Source organism: Bos indicus x Bos taurus, chromosome 1, assembly GCF_003369695.1.
Source record: "Bos indicus x Bos taurus breed Angus x Brahman F1 hybrid chromosome 1, Bos_hybrid_MaternalHap_v2.0, whole genome shotgun sequence".
In the NCBI taxonomy this organism is placed as follows: domain Eukaryota; kingdom Metazoa; phylum Chordata; class Mammalia; order Artiodactyla; family Bovidae; genus Bos; species Bos indicus x Bos taurus.
Window position 1 is genome coordinate 35,922,461 of NC_040076.1, and position 25,137 is coordinate 35,947,597.

The 25,137-nt window shown below is 38.2% G+C and overlaps 1 long non-coding RNA gene across 1 annotated transcript; it reads left to right on the top strand.

Annotated features, from left to right (window-relative positions):
• The first annotated feature begins 958 nt into the window (after window positions 1-958).
• Window positions 959-19,846, top strand: LOC113899809. The gene is made up of 3 exons (XR_003513007.1): window positions 959-2,197; window positions 19,197-19,304; window positions 19,804-19,846. It is a non-coding gene; the product is annotated as an uncharacterized LOC113899809 (long non-coding RNA).
• The last annotated feature ends 5,291 nt before the right edge of the window (window positions 19,847-25,137 follow it).

Consider the following 25,137-nt stretch of genomic DNA (forward strand, 5'->3'; position numbering starts at 1 on the left):
TTAAAAGTATTTCTTTCGGACACTGTTAATGTCAGTAAATGGCCTTTCCTTGATTTTAGGTGCCTTGCTCATGTGGCATACTCAACCTGTTGACCTACTTTCTTGAAGAGACATTCCTCCAGGTCCATAATGTTAATTGTAATACAGAAGTGTTTTGCAAATGGCTTAGTTGTATAGAGCTTTATCCCCACCTAACCTCCATCTTATTTTCTTGCCTTAATTCAGAAACATTAGGTATATTAGGGTATTGCAACATAACATGAAAAAGTTCTTTCTTGAGCTGCATGCAAAGGACAGGTTGGGAACCCATTTAACATTATCTGCAGGTAGATTTTTCTTATGATGACTCAAAAAGATTATTGTGAGAGAAAGTATATGACTAAAAAGAAATTTGGTATGTGTATTCATAAAAACAGGAGGTTTGGGGCCTCACATGTCTATTAGAATACCAAAGCAGTGACAAACTTCTTTGTTATGAACGTGGTAATACAGAACAGATTTATGGGATAAATTGCTTATATATAATTCTTATAGAACAAGTTGTATACTAAAAGCTTATGCTGACCTGATTTTCAGTTCAGTTGCTCAGTCGTGTCTGACTCTTTATGACCCCATGAACCACAGCACGCCAGGCCTTCCTGTCCATCACCAATTCCCGGAGTCCACCCAAACCCATGTCCATTGAGTCGGTGATGCCATCCAACCATCTCATCCTCTGTCCTCCCCTTCTTCTCCTGCCCTCAATCTTTCCAGCATCAGGGTCTTTTCAAATGAGTCAGCTCTTCACATCAGGTGGCCAAAGTCTTGGAGTTTCAGCTTCAACATCAGTCCTTCCAATGACTGATTGGACTCGTTGGATCTCCTTGCAGTCCAAGGGACTCTCAAGTCTTTTCCAACACCACAGTTCAAAAGCATCAATTCTTCGGCACTCAGCTTTATTTATAGTCCAACTCACATCCATACATGACCACTGGAAAAACCATAGCCTTGACTATACTGTTTAAAAAAAAAAACAAAAAACAAAAAACACAGTAATCACCTTTTCTTGCTAACAACTAGAATCATCATCATTTTTTGGCAGCTAGTCAATGCTCTTATTTTCTATCCTTTTATAATCCATATTCTGGCAGTTTGTCAGATCAATTTAACTATCTCCTTTTACTTTCCATCCAAATAAACTTCTTTGAAACATTTTCAGTAGTAGAGTGAAAAAATTTTAAAAGAACCTATTTTCAGGGTTCAGATCAAGATGGTGGAATAGGAGAATGGAGCTCACATTCCCACACAAACACATCAAAAATACATCCACAAAGAGAACAATTCTCTTGGAAAACTAATTGGAAACTTGTGGAATTTTTTCACAATGGAAGCTTTAAGAAAAATCACATACTGGTAGGATGGAAGAAGAAGAGTAAGGTTGGGACCTCAGACCCTGAAAGGAATGTGAAAGGAAGAAATAGTCTGCATGGGTGGACCCTCGCCCTGGGGAGCAAGGAGGCTGAGCCACAGATTGGGCAGCCCAGTCATAGGGTCCTCCACAGAGCAGACAAGCCCCCTTGGATGCTGGGGAGAACTACTGGGACCGATAGAAGGGCTCAAGATGTGTAGACTCATGAAAAGTGTGGAAATGCTGGCTATGAAATAAAATTCATTTTATAGAAAGACAAGGATTTAAACAAATTTATTTCTCTGCCCTTTGACTTCCTCTCTCCTCTCTACTGTGCATTATGTATCTACATTATGCATCAACCAAACCTCCCCCATCAGCAGAAATAGTTGCTTAACCATAAAGAGCAAGATTCCCCTAGCATCAAGGAGATAACTCCTTAAAGATAACATTCCTTCTTGATCTTGTAAGGAGCTACAGAGTGCTTAGCTCTGGATTGTGTAAACTGTCAATAACCTATCATTCAATGTACAGTTTTCTGTCTAAAAAAACTTGTATAACTGCCTTCTGATGGGTAGAATGGTTCTTGGAACTTTGTGAGATATTCTTCCTGGGTTATAGTCCTCAAATTTGGCTCAAAATTTTCCATTTCTTTCTTAGATTGACCAATTGTTTTGTTGACATATGCTTAGTGCAGCTGCCTGGATATCAGAGACATTCACCAGAGGACACCTGGAGTCTACCTGGAACTGGCGCTCAGTAAGGGCCCACTGTGCCCTGCTGGCTTCTTGGTACTCCTCACGTGTTCTGGTGAGTTCTCCTCAGATATTTGGATCTCATTGTTTGGGTGATGATCCTGAAATTTTATTTGAGCTTGTTTTCACTGAAGACTACTCCAAAAAATTGAAGAGGAGGGAGTATTCCCAAATTAATTCTATGAGGCCACCATTACCTTGATACCAAAACACCACAAAAATAGAAAATTATAAACTAATATCTTTAACAACTGTAGATGCAAAAATCTTCCACAAAATATTAGCAATCCAACAGTGTATAAAAAATACCATACACTATAATCAAGTTGGATTCATTCCAGTGTCATAGGGTGGTTTAACATACACAAATCAGTCAATGTGATACATCATATTAACAAAAGGAAAGATAAAAATCACATGATCATCTCAATAAGATGTCAGAAAAGCATTTGACAAAATTCAACATCTATTCCTGATAAAAATTCTTACCCAAGTGGATACAGAGGGAATATAGCTCAACATAATAAAAGCCGTTTATGATAAACCCACAGTCAGCATAATACTCAACAGTGAAAAAGCCTTCCCACTAAATTCAGGAACAAGACAAGGATGGCTACACATAGCTTCTCATGATGCCTACTCCCATAGTATCAGAAATCTTAGTGACAGAAATCCAACAAAAGGGATAAAACTGTTACTATTTGCAGATGCCGTGTGTGTGTGTGAGAGAAAGAGTCGCTCAGTCGTGTCCCGACTCTTTGCTGCCCCACAGACTGTAGCTCATCATGCTCTTTGTCTGTGGAATTCTCAAGACAAGAATACTCAAGTGGGTTGCCGTGCCCTTCTCCAGGGGATCTTCCTGACCCAGGGATCAAACCCAGGTCTCCTGCATTGCAGGCAGATTCTTTACCAGCTGAGCCACAGGGAAGCCCTGGTGATATATAGAGATATGTAGATATGATACATAGAGAACTCTAAAGTCTCCATACAAAATCTATTAGAAGTAACAAATGAATTTAGCAAGGTTGAAGGATACAGGATACAAAGATCTGTTGCATTTCTTTATAGTGGTAATGAAATTTTAGAAACAGTAAAAGAACAATCCTGTTTAAAATGGCATCAAAAATAAGTAAACCTAGGAATAAACTTAAACAAGGATGTGAACGAGCTATATGCTGAAAATTATAAAACATTGATAAAATTGAAAATGATTCAAAGAAATGGAAAAATATCCTATGCTTTTGGATTGGAAGAATATTGTTAAAATGGTCATCCTGTCCTAAGCAATCTACAAATTTAATCTTCATCAAAACACTCATATTTTTCACACAGCTGGAACAAAAAATCCTAAATTTATGTGGAACCACAAAGGACCCAGAATTACCAAAGCAATCCCAAGGACAGAACAAAGCTGGAGGCATAACCCTTGTAGACCTCAGTGTAAAAACATTAATCAAGACAGCTCATGAGGCTTAATATCATCAAAACAATCCAGTCAAAAAATGGGCAGAAGACCTAAATAGACATTTCTCCAAAGAAGACATACAGATGGCCAAGAGACATACGAAAAAATGGTCAACATTTCGAATTATTAGGGAAATGCAAGTCAAAACTGCTTCTCTGATAGCTCAGTTGGTAAAGAATCCACCTGCAATGCAGGAGACCCCCTGTTCGATTCCTGGGTTGGGAAGATCCACTGGAGAAGGGATAGGCTACCCACTCCAGTATTCTAGGGCTTCCATGGTAGCTCAGCTGGTAAAGAATCTGCCTGCAATGCAGGATACCTGGGTTCAATCCCTGGGTTGGGAAGATTCCCTGGAGAAGGGAGAGGCTACCCACTCCAGTATTCTGGCCTGGAGAATTCCATCGACTATATAGTCCATGAGGTGGCAAAGAGTTGGACACGACTGAGCAACTTTCACTTTCAAGTCAAAACTACAATGAGATATCACCTCACACCAGGTAAAATGGCTATCATCATAAAAAAAAAAAAAAAAAATCCACAGATAAATGCTGGAGAGGGTGTGGAGAGAAAGGAACCCTACTATACTGTTGGTGGGAATGTCAATTGATACAGCCCCCATGGAGAATGGTGTAGAGGTTCCTGAAAAATCTAAAATAAGTTTTACCATATGACTCTGCTATACCACTCATGGGCATATACCCAGAGAAAAGAAATAGGTATCCAAAAGGAAACCTGCACCCCAGTGTTCACTGCAGCACTGTTTACAGTAGCCAAGATATGGAAGCAATCTAAATGTCCATCCCAGAGGAATGGATAAAGAAGGCGTGGTACATATACATATATAATGGAATATTGTATTCCATTAATATTCAGCCATTAAAAAGAATGAAATAATGCCATTTGCAGCTACATGTGTGGACCTAGAGATTGTCATGCTGAATGAAGTAAGACAGAGAAGGAGAAATATGATATCCCTTATATGGAGAATCTAAAAAGATGATAAAAATGAACATATTTACAAAACAGAAACAGACTCACAGACTTAAGAGAACAAAATTATGGTTGCCAGGGAGGGGAGAGAGAATGGGGGGGGGGGGGGGGGGAAAGACAGTTAGGGAGTTTGGGATCCACATGTTCATACTGCTGTGTTTAAAATAACCAACTAGATCCTACTGCATAGCACAGGGAACTCTGCTCAGTGTTAGGTGGCAGCCTGGGATGGGAGGGGAGTTTGGAGAAGAATGGATACTTGTATATGTATGGCTGAGTCCCTTTGCTGTGAAACTATCATCGCATTGTTAATTGGCTTTACTTTTATGTAAAATAAAATGTTTTTAAAACAATAGTGTGGTATTGACACAAAAACAAATATAGATAAATTTAACAAACTAGAGAGCTCAGAAACAAACCCACACACCTTGGGTCAGTTAATCTATGACAAAGGAGACTGTGACAAAGAACAGGCAATGGAGGAAAGACAGTCTCTTCAGCAGTTGATGTTGGGAAAGCTGGACAACCACATATAAATCAATGAAGTTAGAACACTCCCTCATATTATATACAAAAATAAACTCAAAATGACTTAAAGACCTTTATAAGACATGACACCGTAAGACTCATAAAACAGAACATAGGCAAAACGTTCTCTAATGTAAACCCATAGCAATATTTTCTTAGATCTTAAGGATAAAGAAAGAAAAGCAAAATAAACAACTGGGACCTAATCCAATTTAAGAGCTTTTGCACAGCAAAGAAAACCATTAACAAAACTAAAGACAACCTATGAAATGGGTGTAAATATTGGCAAATGATGTTACCAACAAGGGGTTAAAATCCAAAATATACAAACAGCTGATACAAATCAATATCAAAAAAAAACCAAGTCAAAAATGCAGAAGACCTAAATAGACATTTTCCCAAAGAAAACATACAGATTGCCAACAGGCATATGAAGAGATGCTCAACATTGCTAATTATTGAAGAAATACAACTCAAAACCACAATGAGGTATCACCTCACACCAGTCAGAAGACTATCATCAAAAAGTCTTCAAATAATAAATGCTGGTGAGGGTATGGAGTAGAGGGGAACCCTCTAACATGATGGGAATTAAACTGGAGCAGCCACTGTGAAAAACTGTCAGAGGTTCCTTTAAAACTAAAAATAGAACCTACCATACGATCCAGTAATCCTGCTCATGGGTATGTATCTGGAAAATATGAAAACTCTAATTCAAAAAGATACTTGCACCCTAATGTTCATAGCAGCACTATTTCAATATCTAACACATGGAAACCTGAGTGTCCACAGTAGACAACTGACTCAGGAAGAAGTGGTTCTATACACACACGATGGAATATTACCCAGCTAAGAATATGAAGGAGCTATTCCCGTTTACAGCAATGTGGATGAACTTAAAGAATATGCTTAGTGAAATAAATTGGAGAAAAGACAAATACTATATGATATAACTCATATATGTGATCTAAAAAATAATGGCAATGAATCTATATACAAAACACAAAGAGACTCCAGACTTAGAAAACAAATTTTTGGTTACCATAGGGGAAAGGGAGGGGAGAAAGAAGGAATTAGGCGTATGAGTTTAACAGATACAAACTACTATACATAAACTAGAGAAGCAACAAGGGTTTACTATATAGCACAGGTCACTACACTCAATACCTTATAATACCTATAATGAAATATAATCTGCAAAAGAAATATCCCAAATGTGAATCACTTTGCTATAAAACTGAAACTAACACAATGGTGTAAATCCACTATACTTCAATAAAAAGTTAGAGATGACATAAAAAAATCCTATTTTCTTTCATTCACATTTTATGAATTACAATTATCAACATTTTCAGAATGTTATCATTAATCAGTGAATATTCTTTTAGATGTATGTTGAGCAAGGGTGTGTTTTTGCATGATACATGGATGGCGGTGGATATTTTCATCAGATGATTTTCATATTCTTTGTTATTTCCTAGCCAAAATAAAGCATTCATTCATTATATTTAGTTTTTTAGTTATTATATATTCATTCATTATAATTAGTAAATAGGCAAATCTATGTTATTTATATCACTACATTCAGATGGCTTGTTGTGATATCTTTCTTCATTTTATAAGTTAGTCCTTATAAAGCTGGGTCTTCTGAAACTCTTGGGTTTGCACGTTAGAGAAAGTCCCAAGACCTATACACAGGTAACTTTAAAATATGCCTGTTCCTAACTGCTAGACTTTGCATAGTGATTAGCTTAACTTCTACTGGTAATAAATGTAGCATGCCAATAAACAAGTTCTCAAAATACCTAAAGTACATAGTGAGTACTAAAAATATACATCACTCTTAAAAAACTAAGCAATCGCTAAGTGCTAAGTTTTCAAATCTGAGTGGACTTGCATTATAAAAAGTTTTAGGGGCTGCACAGCTATGTAGATGAATAAACAGATTTTCTAAGGTAAATCTGATGAAATGAATAGGTTTATTTTCATCCACAAAATGTATTAATTTTCTAGGAGTTTTAATAAAATACTTATTTTTACAAGATGTTCCATTTTAAGAGTACCCTACTTTACTAAATTTTAATTCCATTTAAAGTTTATTGGATTACATTTTGCTAGAAACAAATTAGTATAGGCTCAGATAGCATAATACTGCAAAAACTATCTTGCTTGTCTTCATCATCCTTTCTTTCCCCATCACATTTTTTTCTTTGAAATTAAGAAGGCATTAAGAATACTTTATCCCCCTCTTGTTTAAAACTCAAATGTTGCTGTTGATTATTTTGAAGTAAAGAAGCTTGTAATAACATCTTAAAGTAGAACATGGAATTTTAGTGACATCTTGTGGCCAAGGCTTTTCTCTGAGTATTCTATGTCTGTCATAGAATGGGCTGTGTACTAGTGGACTTCCAACAGGAGAATGTACTTCTGAGAGTACCTGAAGACTCCAAAAATTTAAACTGATATAAAGGGTCTTACGGAGAAGGCAATGGCACCCCAGTCTAGTACTTTTGCCTAGAAAATCCCATGGACGGAGGAGCCTGGTAGGCTGCGGTCCTTGGGGTCGCTAAGAGTCGGACACGGCTGAGCGACTTCACTTTCACTTTTCACTTTCATGCATTGGAGAAGGAAATGGCAACCCACTCCAGTGTTCTTGCCTGGAGAATCCCAGGGACGGGGGTAGCCTGGTGGGCTGCCGTCTATGGGGTTGCACAGAGTCGGACACGACTGAAGCGACTTAGCAGCAGCAAAGGGTCTTAAGGCAACCAATTTCCTAAACTTCAGTACCGGCCCTCTCCCTATACTAACTGGACCAGGCCTGTGGTCTAGGCACTATGCCATTTCCTTTTTTCCAACCTTCCTTTTACAGTTACTCTTACCGCTCCTGTGCCTCACTGTAGTGCATTGCTCTGTGGTATCAAAACCTCAAATTTTAAAATCAAAATTTTTAATTAACTGGTGTAGGGAAAGGGAATCACTACAATTATCATTCAACAAAAGCTTTGCAAGTCAGGTGGTTGCTAAGCTTTCATTAAAATTAATTTGGTTTCAACACAATTAAAGAAAAATATCATCAGATGATGATCTAACATCTGATCATTTATTAAAATGAATCTTGGCAATAAATCACGTTTTTTGCCTTTTGATCTAAAGTTTATATACACTAAAATGTACAACTCTTAGAAAATGTCTCAACTATTATAATTTCATTCCTCTCTACTTATTAGTGTGAGCGTACTTTCTCATGCTTATTTAAAAGACAAAACTGATGACAAACTGATTTATATAAGAAATAACCTACTTCATTAAATCATGGGTTTTCAGTGAAGTGTGTGAATTAGTTACAGAATTTTGGTCAATTATATAAAACTAAAAATTATAATAACCAGAAGACATGTTTAACACTTTAAACATAGTAAAATTTTTAAAAATTGTGATTTTTTTCCTGCATAGAAGCGTTATACAGTGATTAATACGTTTTTAAAAAATAAAATATATTAAGATAAAATTCTATGTGACAACTGGAATACAAATTAATACATATGCAATGAAATATTACTCAGCCATAAAAAGAATGAAATAATGACATCTGCAGCAACATGGATGAACCTAGAAATTATCATACTAAGTCAATTAAGTCAGATAAACATAAGTAACATGTGAGATCACTTATATGCAGAATCTAAAATATGATACAAAAGATTTACAAAATAGATGTAGACTCACAGACATAGAAAACAAACTTATAGTTACAAAGGTGAAAGGGATGTAGGGATAAATGAGGGATTTTGGATGAACAGGTGTTCAGTTGCCCAGTTGTGTCTGACTCTGCAACCCACGGACTGCAGCATACCAGGCCTGGATGAACAGATACACACTATTATATATAAAGCAGATAAACCACAAGGACCTACTGTATAGCAGAGGGAGCTATATTCAGTATTTAATAACCTATACTGGAAAGTAATCCGAAAAAGAGTATTTATATATAGCTGATTGCTGACACCTGAAACATTGTAAATCAATGTTCAATAAAAGAAAGCGGGGAAATAAAGTACAAATTAAAGGAGTGCAAGTAAAATTTCTAGGTGTAAAAGTCTGTAAATGTTTAGATACTGCTCGGTAGAAAAACAATTAAGTTGGATAGATTTTTAAAAATTAACACTTATTTAAAAATATAAATTACTTCTTTTCAGCTATTTAATAATATAATATTTCAGATGTCAACTCAAAATTTGTGAGGGAGTAAATTTTACAAGCATTCTTTCAGGGGATATGCAGGCAAACAAGTTTGAAGGGCAGGACTCATATCATTTCTACTTGACTTTTATTTCATAGACTCAGATATTTGGGAGAAAAATCACTTAAATTTGTGCTTTAGATTATGGTAGTATTTTCTGAAACTAAAAATAGGACAAAATCTGAGTGCTGTATAGAATATTTCAAATCAAAACCATATTCCTAGATCTAGGAAGCTGTGGTCTGCTAAGCTCAAAATCAAAAGAAAAATTTGTAGAAGAATTATTTTTCCTTTTTCTGATTAGAATCGAAGTGTCCTGGCAGAAAGTGAAGAGGAACTAAAAAGCCTCTGATGAAAGTGAAAGAGGAGAGTGAAAAAGTTGGCTTAAAGCTCAACATTCAGAAAACGAAGATCATGGTATCTGGTCCCATCACTTCATGGGAAATAGATGGGGAAACAATGAAAACAGTGTCAGACTTTATTTTGGGGGGCTCCAAAATCACTGCAGATGGTGATTGCAGCCATGAAATTAAAAGACACTTACTCCTTGGAAGGAAAGTTATGACCAACCTAGATAGCATATTCAAAAGCAGAGACGTTACTTGGCCAACAAAGGTCTGTCTAGTCAAGGCTATGGTTTTTCCAGTGGTCATGTATGGATGTGAGAGTTGGACTGTGGAGAAAGTTGAGTGCCCAAGAATTGATGCTTTTGAACTGTGGTGTTGGAGAAGACTCTGGCGAGTCCCTTGGACTGCAAGGAGATCCAACCAGTCCATTCTAAAGGAGATCAGTCCTGGGTGTTCTTTGGAAGGAATAATGCTAAAGCTGAAACTCCAGTACTTTGGCCACCTCATGTAAAGAATTGACTCATTGGAAAAGACTCTGATGCTGGGAGGGATTGGGGGCAGGAGGAGAAGGGGATGACAGAGGATGAGATGGCGGGATGACAGAGGGTGAGATGGCTGGATGGCATCACCAACTCAATGGATGTGAGTTTGAGTGAACTCTGGGAGTTGGTGATGGACAGGGAGGCCTGGCGTGCTGCAGTTCATGGGGTCACAAAGAGTCGGACACCACTGAGCAACTGAACTGAACTGAAGAGTCCATTGATTGTAAGCTGCACCACTGATTCAATTACTTTTTGGTGCCAAAGCCTGGCATCACACTCAATGGATGTATAGAGTTAAGAAAAATCTAATGTCAGAAATGTTAAATAATAGAGTATGTGGAGGGGCTGAGGAAATATCTTAGGATGAAAGAAATAAGCTAATACAAAAACATTTTTAAAAAATAGCAGGTCTTTAATTTTTCTTTTTATAAGGTACGGTTAAATGTGATATAACTAATGTTCATCAAAGTTATTATCAGTAGTGACAGAAAACAGCAAATGCTGAGTGTCTAGTATTGACAAAATGTGCTGGTGGGGTTACACAGAAGTACAGAATATGGTCATTTTTGTTATATAAACAGAAGAAAGTTTGATAGGGAGAAGATGGCACAGTTGGTACTAACAATTTGGAAGCACTCACAGAATAGACTGAACTGTAAATGAAGAGCAGGATTTACACCCATGTAGAACAAAGGGTGGCAAATTGGCCCCGGAGTCAAAGTTCACTCAACATCTGTTTTGTATAATACATCGAGCTAAGATGGCTTTACTATTTTTAAATGGTTTTAAAAATAAAATTTGGTAATGCATGACTATTGTGTGAAATTCATATATTCCTGGAGCACATCTATGTTTATTCCCTTACTGTTGGGCTCATTTTGTATCTACAGGGCAGAGCTGAGTAGTTGTAACAGAGACTGTATGATTTGCAAAGCCTAAAGTATTTGTTATCTGATTTTTTTTTAAACACAAAATGGTTGCCTGTTTCTGATGTAGAGGATCATCTTTATATGTGAATTGGTGACACTCACAAAGGCTAGGTGGTGGGAGCACAAGGTGATGACATAGAAGTAGTAGAAGGAAAGTCTGTAGAAGTGGGTTAGGGCCAGTTTGAGAGACTTTGCATTAGGCACCAAGATGCCACAGTCAATTTCTGGGGCATGATTGTCATAGTGCTCTGTAGAAAGATTAATTTGGCAGCAGTTTGTAAAATAGATTAAAACACAGTATTAACAACTGGAGTAGAGAAGCAATTTAGAAAATTAAAGCAATGGTATAAATATAAGGCAGTGTATATCTAGAATTCAGTGGTGATTTGGGAATGGAAAGAAACATAATTAACTCTGCTGCTGCTGCTAAGTCACTTCAGTCGTGTCCGACTCTGTGCGACCCCATAGACGGCAGCCCATCAGGCTCCCCCGTCCCTGGGATTCTCCAGACAAGAACACTGGAGTGGGTTGCCATTTCCTTCTCCAATGCATGAAAGTGAAAAGTGAAGGTGAAGTTGCTCATTCGTGTCCGACTCTTTGCGACCCTACGGACTGCAGCCTGCCAGGCCCCCCTGTCCATGGGATTTTCCAGGCAAGAGTACTGGAGTGGGGTGCCACTATCTTCTCCATAATTAACTCTAATAATTATTAATAATTGATAGCAATAAGATGTTAAATATATCTTAATCTGAATTTTATCTTAGGTCTAGTTCACATAACTTGACCCAAATCTGTTATACAGAACCTTGTTCATAGTAAGGCATCTCTCCAAATGTGAAATTAAACCAATCACAACATGCCCACTTGAATGCAGTGTTGTTAGCTTAATCATCTATTAAAGCATTTATTCACAAAGAATTTATTCTTTGCCTACTATGATCTAAGCACTATTCTTGGTGGTGAATGCAAGAGCAGTGAACAAAAGAGACAAAAAACTGTCACTAAGATGGCAGACAGAGCTCACCTCTCCCTATGAACACATTAAAAGTACATTTACCTGTGCAACAATTTCTCACAGAAAACTAACTAGAAACTGGCAGATCTACCACATACCACAGTTGCAAGAAATATCTCCATGTAACTGGGCAGGACAAAAAAAAAAAAAAAAGGCCTTAGGTTGGGACTTGCACCTCTGGGAGGGATTGCTAAGGAAGAGGTGGTCTCCGTGGGTGGCTCCTTGCCCAGAGAAGGGGGCATGTAGACTCACAATCTAGGCATCCCAGTAATAGGGTACCCTATGGAGAAACAAAGCCCTTTCTTTGCCTGCTGAGAAATCTGCTGAGACAGACAGAGGTCTGGACAACCCTAGACTCTACTTGTGAGGAGTGTGCATGTGCTGGCTTGCTAAGTCAGCAGAAAGAGCCTTGTACTGGTGGCTGCCACCTCACCACATTTCTCAGTCTGAAAAGCCAAATACCTCAGCTCTGCTCATTCCATACCACAGGCTGGTGCTAGATCAGGGCAGAGTTCAATCTAGCTACAAAGAGAGACAGTGGCATCTAGGGTGTGATCCAAGAGGAACCCTGGAGACCATGGTCAGCATGTACATGGGGGTGGCAGGCTAGGCCAGGCCGACGGTTGTCAATGCATGCAATGGGTGGCACCATAGAACACGCAGTGGCTAAGCACTAAGTCTCAGGCAGAGAGAGCACTCTGTCTAGTTCCATAGAAGCAGACTGAAGGGCCTGAGTGGAGCCACAGCAGTGTCACAAGAATGAGCTGCAAATAAGCACTGAATCTCAGCCTGACAGCCCCTGGGCAGGGGAACACAGAGATTCATTTCCCAGAGAGAGTACCCTGGCTCCACCCACATCACTCTGCAACTTACCCTAGCTCTGGAGCAGACAGGTTCTGGAAGGAGTCTACACAGTGGCACTCCAGAGTCTAGCCACTAGCAGGATAGCCACCTCAATTGCTGCAGGCACAACACCCTGACACTCAGCCTAATCTACACCATAGCCTTGCACTGGACCTGGGATGAACACAACAGAGAAAGGGATGAAACCTTATGCTGCTTCTGGGTGGAACTGCCAATGCCTCTACAGGTGGTGCCTAGGTCTGCTGTGACTTGCTTCACCAATCACCTTCTTTCTGGCAGGGCATGCACTCAAGGGCAAGTTTAATCCAACCCACCCACAGGGCTTCTACTCCAACAAGAGTGGACTTTGCCCTGGACAGGGTGGTGACACCTTGGAGCAAAGATGAAGCCTGAACTCACATCCAGCTTGGGTTCTACACACTGCAACACTAGTCACCCATCAAGGCGACAATATCCAGCATAATCCGAGGAAAGAGATGGCTGACATCCATACCAAAATCAGCCCCCAAATCGAAAATATTGGACACACAGCAATACAGAGGTGCTCCCACATAAAAACACTCCTTCAAGACCAAAATAGATAACTGTTTCTTCTAAATTCATAAAGACAGAGAAATTTAAATAAAATGAAAAGGCAGAAGAGCCTACTGCCAATTGAAAGAACAACTGAAATCCCTTGAAAGAACAAATAATGAAACAGACCTCACCAGTCAACTACACTCCAAGTTCAAAAATGAGGTGATAAAAATGTTAAAAAAAAATTAAGAAAGATTACTGATAGAAGTGCAGATCATTGTGACAAGGAAATAGAAACTATGAAGATGAACTGATGAAAATTAGAAAATTGAACTACCAAGATAAAAACCAATTTAGAAGCAATGAATAGCAGACTAAATGACACAGAGGAATGAACAGGTGATCCAGAAGACAGAATAATGGAAACCAACCACTCAAAATATCAGACAGGAAGACAAATGAAAGAGAAGGAAAGCAACATACGTGATTCATGGGTTTTTATAAAGCTTGCAAATCTATCCAAAATATGGGTATCAGGAGAAGACAAAGAAAAGAGGATTGAAAATGTATTTGAAGAAATTATGGCTGAAAACTTCCCAACCTAAAGAAGGAAATATATTAAAGTACAGGAGGCACAGAGGGCCCCAAACAAGGTGACACCAAACAGACCCACACCAAACTTACTGTAGTTAAAATGACAGAAGTGAAACAAAAAGAAGATTCTAAAGGCAGCAAGAGAGAAATAAAGAATTATTTACAAGGGAACCTGCATAAGGCTATTAGCAGATTTCTCTGCAGAAACTCTGCAGGCCAGAAGAGAGTGGCATGGCATATTCAAAGTTCTGAAAAGGGAGAACCTGCAACCTAGGATACTCTACCCAGTAAGATTATAATTTAGAACAGAAAGAGATAATTTCTCAGATGAGCAAAAACTGAAAGAATTCATCAATACTAAATCTACGCTAAAAGACATATTAAAGATCTCTAAGTAGAAAAGGAGCAAAAATCTACAGGAAAGGGAAAAATCACAATGGGATGGGCAAATACATAAAAGAATTGAAACACAACACTTTAAATCAACTATACTCCAATAAATTTTTTAAAAAGGATTGAAGATCATTTAAATAAGCCAGCACATAGATTTTAAACCTAATCAATAAACTTTGTAAAAGCAAAACAGAAACAGACTCATAGAAGATAAATTTATGGCTACCAAAGGGGAAGGGGATGCAGGATAAATTCGGAGTATGGCAATAATAAGAACAATATATATGTATAAAACAGATAACCAAGAAAGATTTACAACATATTCAAAGCTTGAAATAACCTAAAATGTAAAATAATATGAAAACCAAATATAACTGAATCTCTTTGGTGTAATAGCTGAAACTACACGATACTGTAAATCAACTATTAAAAGTTCAGAGATTTTTAACTGACATTAACAAGAAAAAATTAAAATGGTTATAACTACAATTAACAGTAAAAGAATAAGAATAAAAATATAAAGTAGAAATCAAAATCACAAAATGTGCAAGAACCAGAGAGGGTACTGGGGCAGATGCCAACAGTGGAACTTAACAGCTGCAGTGATGCTGCAACAAGGGAAAGCTTTAATCACTATTCAGGAAGAGTCTAGGGACAGCATGGGACCCAGACAGAAGGAGGGACATTGAACCAGCAATTTTTTTTTTGGGGGGGTGGGGGGAGGTACTATGATTATCCACATCATTCTGGTTTCTCTTTTCCAAATTAATGTTTTCTGTTATATTGCTGATAGATGAAGGGTATCTGCTGAAAAGAAGTCTGGCATGCCACCCTGTTTTATGCACACTCAAGATTTAAAAAAAAAAAAAAGGATTCTGCCCATTCAAAATAACTAGTACTCTGCTGGAATAGGATGTATTCTGAAAAAATGGGTAACAATTTAAATATTAGTGAAAGATTTTATAGCTAGTCAAAGTGGTAGAGGTGGGAGGAAAAAGATTTGTGGTGAGTCAATGTTTAATGGTCTACTACAGGATTGGCAAATACTGAACTCATCCACCCTCCTATATCCCCAAACTGTAGTGAACACCAGTCATCAGTCTTCCCATTTTTTTCCCACTGAGCTCAAAGAGGGTCACGCATTCTTCATTGCATTTTTCCAGGCACCATTCATAATCAATTGACATTAGAAAGAGAAGTAAAATCCAACCATCATCACAGATCTAGATGTCTTCTGTGCTTCATGGTAAATGCAGTCTCTGTTCTATGTTCTTCAAAGGGGGCTATGTCCTTGAATCATAAAGCTGACATTTGTGAATACTCTCAGCTCTTCAATTACATTTATTTTATATTTGACAATTAAATTTTACTGTGTTTCATGAATGTGGGATATATTCTTCAATAGTTTGTCATGCAGATATATTATATAGTGCCTCTGGTATTGGGAGATGATTATTTATGCAAAATCCTCCATGGTGATTATCGTGATTATATGTAAGGGTTTGGTTTAATAATTTGCAAACTGTATTTCTAATATCATAATTATGATATATAAACAGACTTTTAGTTAATGACATTACTCATGTCTATCATTTATATATGAATAGATATTTGTTTATGTTTTTATATTACTTGTGATTTCAATCAGAAATTATTCTTGGAAATTTAAATATCTTTAATTAAAATCACATTTGATAAAAGTAATGCATTTCATCATATAATTATATGGTTGAGAGTCTGAAGAGATCGTAGAGATTATCTATTCCTCTCTAAAAAGTAATGCAGACATTCTTTCTACAGCACCCAAATTTCTTAGACCATATTTGGTAAGATGGAAATCACTGTATCCCTAGATAGCTCATTTAATGTGCCTGCAACTATAGTTGTTAAAAGTTCTTTCTCTTTTATAAAGCAGATCCCAGATATATTATTTCACCCTTCCTTAAATACTTCAGCAAATACAGTAGTCCTCCTTTATCGAAAGGGGATTCATTCCACTAATCCCCAGTTCAGTTCAGTTCAGTTCAGTTGCTCAGTCATGTTCAACTCTTTACTACGCCATGAACTGCAGCACGCCAGGCCTCCCTGTCCATCACCAACTCCCAGAGTTCACCCAAACTCATGTCCATTGAATCCGTGATGCCCTCCAGCCATCTCATCCTCTGTCGGCCCCTTCTCCTCCTGCCCTCAATCCCTCCCAGCATCCCAGAGTCTTTTCCAGTGAGTCAACTCTTCGCATGAGGTGGCCAAAGTATTGGAGTTTCAGCTTTAGCATCATTCCTTCCAAAGAACACCCAGGACTGATCTCCTTTAGAATGGACTGGTTGGATCTCTGTGCAGTCCAGAGACTCTCAAGATCTTCTCCAACACCACAGTTCAAAAGCATCAATTCTTCAGCACTCAGCTTTCTTCACAGTCCAACTCTCACATCCATACATGACCACTGGGAAAACCATAGCCTTGACTAGACAGACATTTGTTGGCAAAGTAATGTCTCTGCTTTTGAATATGCTATCTAGGTTGGTCATAACTTTCCTTCCAAGGAGTAAGCGTCTTTTAATTTCATGGCTGCAGTCACCATCTGCAGTGATTTTGGAGCCCAGAAAAATAAAGTCTGACACTGTTTCCACTGTTTCCCCATCTATTTCCCATGAAGTGATGGGACCAGATGCCATGATCTTCGTTTTCTGAATGTTGAGCTTTAAGCCAACTTTTTCACTCTCCTCTTTCACTTTCATCAAGAGGCTTTTTAGTTCCTCTTCTCTTTCTGCCATAAGGGTGGTGTCATCTGCATATCTGAGGTTATTGATATTTCTCCTGGCAATCTTGATTCCAGCTTGTGCTTCTTCCAGCCCAGCGTTTCTCATGATGTACTCTGCATATGAATGTTAAATAAGCAGGGTGACAATATACAGCCTTGATGAACTCCTTTTCCTATTTGGAACCAGTCTGTTGTTCCATGTCCAGTTGTAACTGTTGCTTCCTGACCTGCATATAGGTTTCTCAAGAGGCAGGTCAGGTGGTCTGGTATTCCCATCTCTTTCAGAATTTTCCACAGTTTATTGTGATCCACACAGTCAAAGGCTTTGGCATAGTCAACAAAGCAGAAATAGATGTTTTTCTGGAACTCTCTTCCTTTTTCTAACCCCCAGTGGACAGTAGCAAATCCTATGTTTTTTTCTATACATAAATATCTATGATAAAGTTAATTTATAAATTAGGCACAGTAAGAGAGTAACAACAGTAGCTAATAAAATAGAATAAGTAAAACAATATATTGTAATTAAACTATAGAATAAACTATAGACCACCAGGCTCCTCTATCCATGGAATTTTTTAGGCAAGAATACCGGAGTAGGTTGCCATTTCCTTCTCTAGGGGATCTTCCCAACCCAGAGTTTGAGTCCACATCTCTTGCACTGGCAGGCAGATTCTATATAACTGAGCTACCCGAGAAACCCCATTCTTCTGTATATCTTTTTATATATTTAAATAGTTTAAAAATATGTGTTTTTTAAGGACTATAAGAGTTGGGTTGGGTGAGTATATCAAATTTGACTGGAGGGAATCAAGGAAAGTAACAAGCTGTCTGAAGAAGCAAAAGGATGAAAGGCTGGGATGGAGGTGAAGAGGGCACCAGAGGCAACACCATGAGTTTCTGCCCTGAAATTAGGTGCAAACGAAGAGAACTGAGGGTGGTTCAGTTCCATCTGAATGTGGAGACAGGTAGAAAACAGGAGGAAATGTTATTTAGGAAGCTCAGGAAAAGCTTTGACCATTAGAGTTTTCAATTTTTTTTACCTACATTGGAAAGATATATATGGCTTTTTCAGCAGGACATTAAAAGATTTGGTGTGTGCTTTTAGAAACACTAAAATTGTATGAAATAAATCAAGACTTGTGTTGTAAAAATGATCAGTCTGATACATGAAGCATACTTAAGAAACCACTGCAACATTCCCGGCAAGAGATGAAGGAGAGGTACTTGTAACTAGGAGGCTGGCACTGGAAGTGGGGAAGAAAAGATGGGTGTGAGAAAGAATATTGAGATAGGAATGAAAATATTCAGAGTCTGAGTATGGAGTGTGGGATAATATGTAAAATTCACAGATAACTGCAATGTCATTAACAGAAATATCAGGAGGATGTGCTGATTTTGAAAAGAAAGTTCAGTTTTAAGCACACTGAATTTTATCTATTCCTTATAGAGATACCAAAAAGACAGCTGAGAACCATGTATCTAGTCAATATGATATTAAAAGAAACAGAATCCAAAGGAAACAAGAAAATATTGGTGGGATAGAATCTTCTGGAATGACTGTTTTTAGTATGCTGAAAGAGAACCAGGAATAGGTGCATAAGCAGTGCTAAGAAAGGGACTAAGTAAGTGGTCATAACATGATGCTAAAGCAAGGTAAAGGAGATAGAACTGAATTTAAAGATTCATAGGTCACCAGTGCCTACTGAGAGAATGGTTTTAAAAGAAAGGCTAAAAATGTTTAAAAACTCTAATGAAGTTCTGATTATGACTTAGTTTTAATTCATTTCTAATGTTATTTTAATTAATTATGTAATTTAATTCCAAGTCTTTGATTTTTTTTTTCTTCCCTTACTATTTATCATTGTTGTAGGAATTTCTCCATCTCTAGGGCATTTACCAAACAATAGTTTCCAGAAACAGTTACAGGACAAATGAAGAGTAGTCCAACAGTCTAGCTTCACTTTTCCCATGGACAGAGGTAAGGTTTTAAAGTCCTAAAGTTTTAAAAATGACTTTGTGCCAGCAAGTTTAGGGATAATACCTATTATGTTTACCTATTTTAGCTGCATCCATTAGATTAATGGGATTAGATGGGTTCTAGTTTTGTTCTTCTTTTTAACTAATCTGTCAGCATGTGACATAAACAGTTGCTCAGATACACAAATATAACTTTGGTGTTCTGTGTACTCAAATTGTTTGTCAATAACATTTGTATGGTCTAGTTCATATTTTTATAGACTCTCAGTAGCTTTCTCCTTCAAGTATTTCTCTAGAAAAAATCATAGTAAATCCTAAATATTTGGCATGTGGTTAAAAAATTTATATTTGTTACTACCTGATCTGCCTCTTGAAAAATTTGTATGCAGGTCAGGAAGCAACAGTTAGAACTGGACATGGAACAACAGACTGCTTCCAAACAGGAAACAGAGTTCGTCAAGGCTGTATATTGTCACCCTGTTTATTTAACTTCTATGCAGAGTACATCATGAGAAACGCTGGACTGGAAGAAACACAACCTGGAATCAAGATTGCCAGGAGAAATATCAATAACCTCAGATATGCAGATGACACCACCCTTATGGCAAAAAGTGAAGAGGAACTAAAAAGCCTCTTGATGAAAGTGAAAGTGGGGAGTGAAAAAGTTGGCTTAAAGCTCAACATTCAGAAAACGAAGATCATGGCATCCGGTCCCATCATTTCATGGGAAATAGATGGGAAACAGTGGAAACAGTGTCAGACTTTATTTTTCTGGGCTCCAAAATCACTGCAGATGGTGATTGCAGCCATGAAATTAAAAGACGCTTACTCCTTGGAAGGAAAGTTATGACCAACCTAGATAGCATATTCAAAAGCAGAGACATTACTTTGCCAACAAATGTCTGTCTAGGCAAGGCTATGGTTTTTCCAGTGGTCATGTATGGATGTGAGAATTGGACTGTGAAGAAGGCTCAGCGCCAAAGAATTGATGCTTTTGAACTGTGGTGTAGGAGAAGACTCTGGCGAGTCCCTTGGACTGCAAGGAGATCCAACCAGTCCATTCTGAAGGAGATCAGCCCTGGGATTTCTTTGGAAGGAATGATGCTAAAGCTGAAACTCCGGTACTTTGGCCACCTCATGCAAAGAGTTGACTCATTGGAAAAGACGGTGATGCTGGGAGGGATTGGTGGCAGGAGGAGAAGGGGACGACAGAGGATGAGATGGCTGGATGGCATCACTGACTCGTGGACATGAGTCTGAGTGAACTCTGGGAGTTGGTGATGGACAGGGAGGCCTGGCGTGCTGCGATTCATGGGGTCGCAAAGAGTCGGACACGACTATGTGACTGATCTGATCTGATAATTATTAATGTAATAAATTATTATTATTTTCACTTTCAGAATCATCATAGCATCCTAAATCTTGAAAAGACCGTGGAGAAAATTACCTGCTTCATTTGATATATAAGCAATGAAAATCCCAGAAAAATTAAGAAACTAGGTAAAAATCACATGGCATATTAGCACATCATGTATGATTCAGAGCTATACAAAGACCAACATTTGATAAAATGATTAAATAGTTATTTGCCTGTTTACTCATTCTAAATATTATTAGATTCCTACTATAGACATCAAATTATGTTAGGAGCTTATGAGGAAACAAAAGGAGGTGAAAACATTGTTCCTTCCCTCTAGGAGGTATAGAATGTGGTCCACTGGAGAAGGGAACGGCAAACCACTTCAGTATTCTTGCACTGAGAACCCCATGAAGACTATGAAAAGGGAAAAAGATAGGATACTGAAAGAGAAACTCCCCAGGTCGATAGATACCCAATATGTTACTGGAGATCAGTGGAGAAATAACTTCAGAAAGAATGAAGGGATGGAGCCAAAGCAAGAACAACACCCAGTTGTGGATGTGACTGGTGACAGAAGCAAGATCCAATGCTGTAAAGAACAATATTGCATAGGAACCTGGAATGTTAGGTCCATGAATCAAGGCAAATTGGAAGTGGTCGAACAGGAGATGGCAAGAGTGAACGTCGACATTCTAGGAATCAGTGAACTAAAATGGAAGGAAATGGGTGAATTTAACTCAGATGACCATTATATCTACTACTGTGGGCAGGAATCCCTTAGAAGAAATGAAGTAGCCATCATAGTCAACAAAAGAGTCCAAAATGCAGTACTTGGATGCAATCTCAAAAACAACAGAATGATCTCTGTTCATTTCCAAAGCAAACCATTCAACATCACGTAATCCAAGTCTATGCCCCAACCAGTACCGTTGAAGAAGCTGAAGTTGAACAGTTCTATGAAGACCTATGAGACCTTTCACAACTAACACCCAAAAAAGATGTCCTTTTCATTATAGGGGACTGGAATGCAAAAGTAGGAAGTCAAGAAACACCTGGAGTAACAGGCAAATTTGGCCTTGGAGTACAGAATGAAGCAGGGTAAAGGCTATTAGAGTTCTGCCAAGAGAACACACTGGTCATAGCAAACACTCTCCCAACAACACAAGAGAAGACTCTACACATGGACATCACCAGATGGGCAACACTGAAATCAGATTGATTATATTCTTATAATATAAGAAGCTCTATACAGTCAGCAAAAACAAGACCTGGAGCTGACTGTGTCTCAGACCATGAACTCCTTATTGCCAAATTCAAAACTGAATTGAAGAAAGTAGGGAAAACCACTGGACCACTCAGGTATGACCTAAATCAAATCCATTATGACTATACAGTGGAAGTGAGAAATAGATTTAAGGGTCTAGATCTGATAGACAGAGTGCCTGATGAACTATGGATGGATGTTCATGAAATTGTACAGGAGACAGGGATCAAGACGATCCCCATGGAAAAGAAATGCAATAATGCAAAATGGCTGTCTGAGAAGACCTTACAAATAGCTGAGAAAAAAAGAGAAGTGAAAAGCAAAGGAGAAAAGGAAAGATATACCCATTTGAATGCAAAGTTCCAAAGAATAGCAAGGAGAGATAAGAAAGCCTTCCTCAGTGATCAATGCAAAGAAATAGAGGAGAACAACAGAATGGGAAAGACTAGATATCTCTTGAAGAAAATTAGAGATACCAAGGGAACATTTCACACAAACATGGGCTCAATAAAGGACAAAAATGGTATGGACCTGAGAGAAGCAGAAGATATTAAGAAGACGTGGCAAGAATACACAGAAGAACTATACAAAAAAGATCTTCATTACCCAGATAACCACAATGGGGTGATCACTCACCTAGAGCCAGACATCATGGAATGTGAAGTCCAGTGGGCCTTAGGAAGCATCACTACGAACAAATCTAGTGGAGGTGATGGAATTCCAGTTGAGGCTGTGAAAGTGTTGTGCTCAATATGTCAGCAAATTTGGAAAACTCAGCAGTGGCCACAGGATTGGAAAAGGTCAGTTTTCATTCCAATCCCAAAGAAAGGCAATGCCAAGGAATGCTCAAATTACCGCACAATTGCACTCATCTCACATGCTAGTAAAGTAATGCTGAAAATTCTCCAAGCCAGGCTTCAGCAATACATGAACCATGAACTTCCAGATGTTCAAGCTGGTTTTAGAAAAGGTAGAGGAACCAGAGATCAAATTGCTAACATCAGCTGGATCGTTGAAAAAGCAAGAGAGTTCCAGAAAAGCACCTATTCCTGCTTTATTGACTATGCCAAAGCCTTTGACTGTGTGGATCACAATAAACTGAAATTCTGAAAGAGATGGGAATACCAGACCACCTGACCTGCCTCTTGAGAAACCTGTATGCAGGTCAGGAAGCAACAGTTAGAACTGGACATGGAACAATAGACTGGTTCCAAATAGGAAAAGGAGTACGTCAAAGCGGTATATTGTCACCCTGCTTATTTAACTTCTATGCAGAGTACATCAGGAGAAACGCTGGGCTGGATGAAGCATAAGCTGTAATCAAGATTGCTGGGAGAAATATCAGTAACCTCAGGTATGCAGATGACACCACCCTTATGGCAGAAATTGAAGAAGAACTAAAGAGCCTCTTGATGAAAGTGAAAGAGGACATTGTAAAGGTTGGCTTAAAGTTCAACATTCAGCAAACTAAGGTCATGGCATCCAGTCCCATCACTTCATGGAAAATAGATGGGGAAACAGTGTCAGACTTTATTTTTTTTGGCTCCAAAATCACTGCAGATGGTGATTGCAGCCATGAAATTTAAAGATGCTTACTCCTTGGAAGGAAAGTTATGACCAACCTAGATAGCATATTCAAAAGCAGAAACATTATTTTGCCAACAAAGGTCCGTCTAGTCAAGGCTATGGTTTTTCCATTGGTCATGTATGGATGTGAGAGTTGGACTGAGAAGAAAGCTGAGTGCCGAAGAATTGATGCTTTTGAACTGTGGTGTTGGAGAAGACTCTTGAGAGTCCCTTGGACTGCAAGGAGATCCAACCCTTGGGTGTTCATGGAAGGACTGATGTTGAAGCTGAAACTCCAATACTTTGGCCACCTGATGTGATGAGTTAACTCATTTGAAAAGACCCTGATTATGGGAATGATTGAGGGCGGGAGGAGAAGGGGACCACAGAGGATGAGATGGTTGGATGGCAGCACCGACTCAGTGGACATGAGTTTGGGTGGTCTCTGGGAGTTGATGATGGACATGGGGCCTGGTGTGCTGTGGTTCATGAGGTTGCAACGAGTCGGACATGACTGAGCAACTGAACTGAACTGAGGAGGAACTTACTTGGGAAAAATCTTTAGTGTACCATCTATAGAATCTAATATAGAAGTTGTCAGTGTTGGATGAAGTAAAAATGCAGAATGATTTTAGGTAACAAAATGCCTTTTCTCTATTACATAGTAAAAGTATTAATGGACAAGTCAATCAAGAGATTTTGTAGATTAATATTTTTGAAGCAAAGTAGTAGAATTCATTATCAAGTGCCAAGTTCTTTGAGAGTTCACATCAACTCAATTTTTTTGTCATCACAAAAGTCTGACCAGGCAGAATTGGGAAATTTAGATAGATTTTTCTCCCTTTTCCCTTCATTTAGGAAATCTCTTTTTACTTCTCACTCAATACTAGAAAAAGAGAGGTGTACACAAAGCACTTTGAAGTGAATATATATTGAAAACAGTTGATCTAAATATTCAATGTAATGGCACAAAATTTTGAAGTAACTGTAAAATTTAAGCTTAAGGTTAGAATTCAGGTTATTGTGTATTAGAGAAATTTGGGGGAAAGGAGTAATGGTTAATAGAGGAAACTTCTGCTAGGATAGAGGAAGAGAGATACAGTATCGTTTCCATTTTTTCTAAATCATGCATTTGAGTTTTTTAAAAAATTGGTTTTGGATGTGAGTAGGATGCAAAACAGAGGAGTGAGCCATTAGAAAAGCAACCACAGTAAACTGTGCCAGCATGACATTAAGCCATGATGATTAAGGGGTACTAATAAAATTCTGAGAGATTAATTTTCAAGGAATTATTCAAGTTAGTTGCATTTAATATTAAATGAATGCTTGTGTGCATTACCCTTACTAAAGACCTGCAAAGCTTGTGTTCCCAAAGAAAAGTAAATGATTCTAGATTTGGCCACAGTGTGGAGATGTTGCAGCACAGATTCACCTTGCCATGCTGGTGGACTGCTGAGTTCTCACACTGAAACGGGGATTTTACAAAGCCTGCACTGATTTTCCTTTCCATTTTATAACATTTTATCATAAATAAGTGCTTCCATTTTCTAGTACAAGTTCATACATGTGTATGGCATTGGATTTTTGGGAAGGAACATTAGAATTTCTATGCATCTGTTACCTCTAAATGTTCACATATGATGC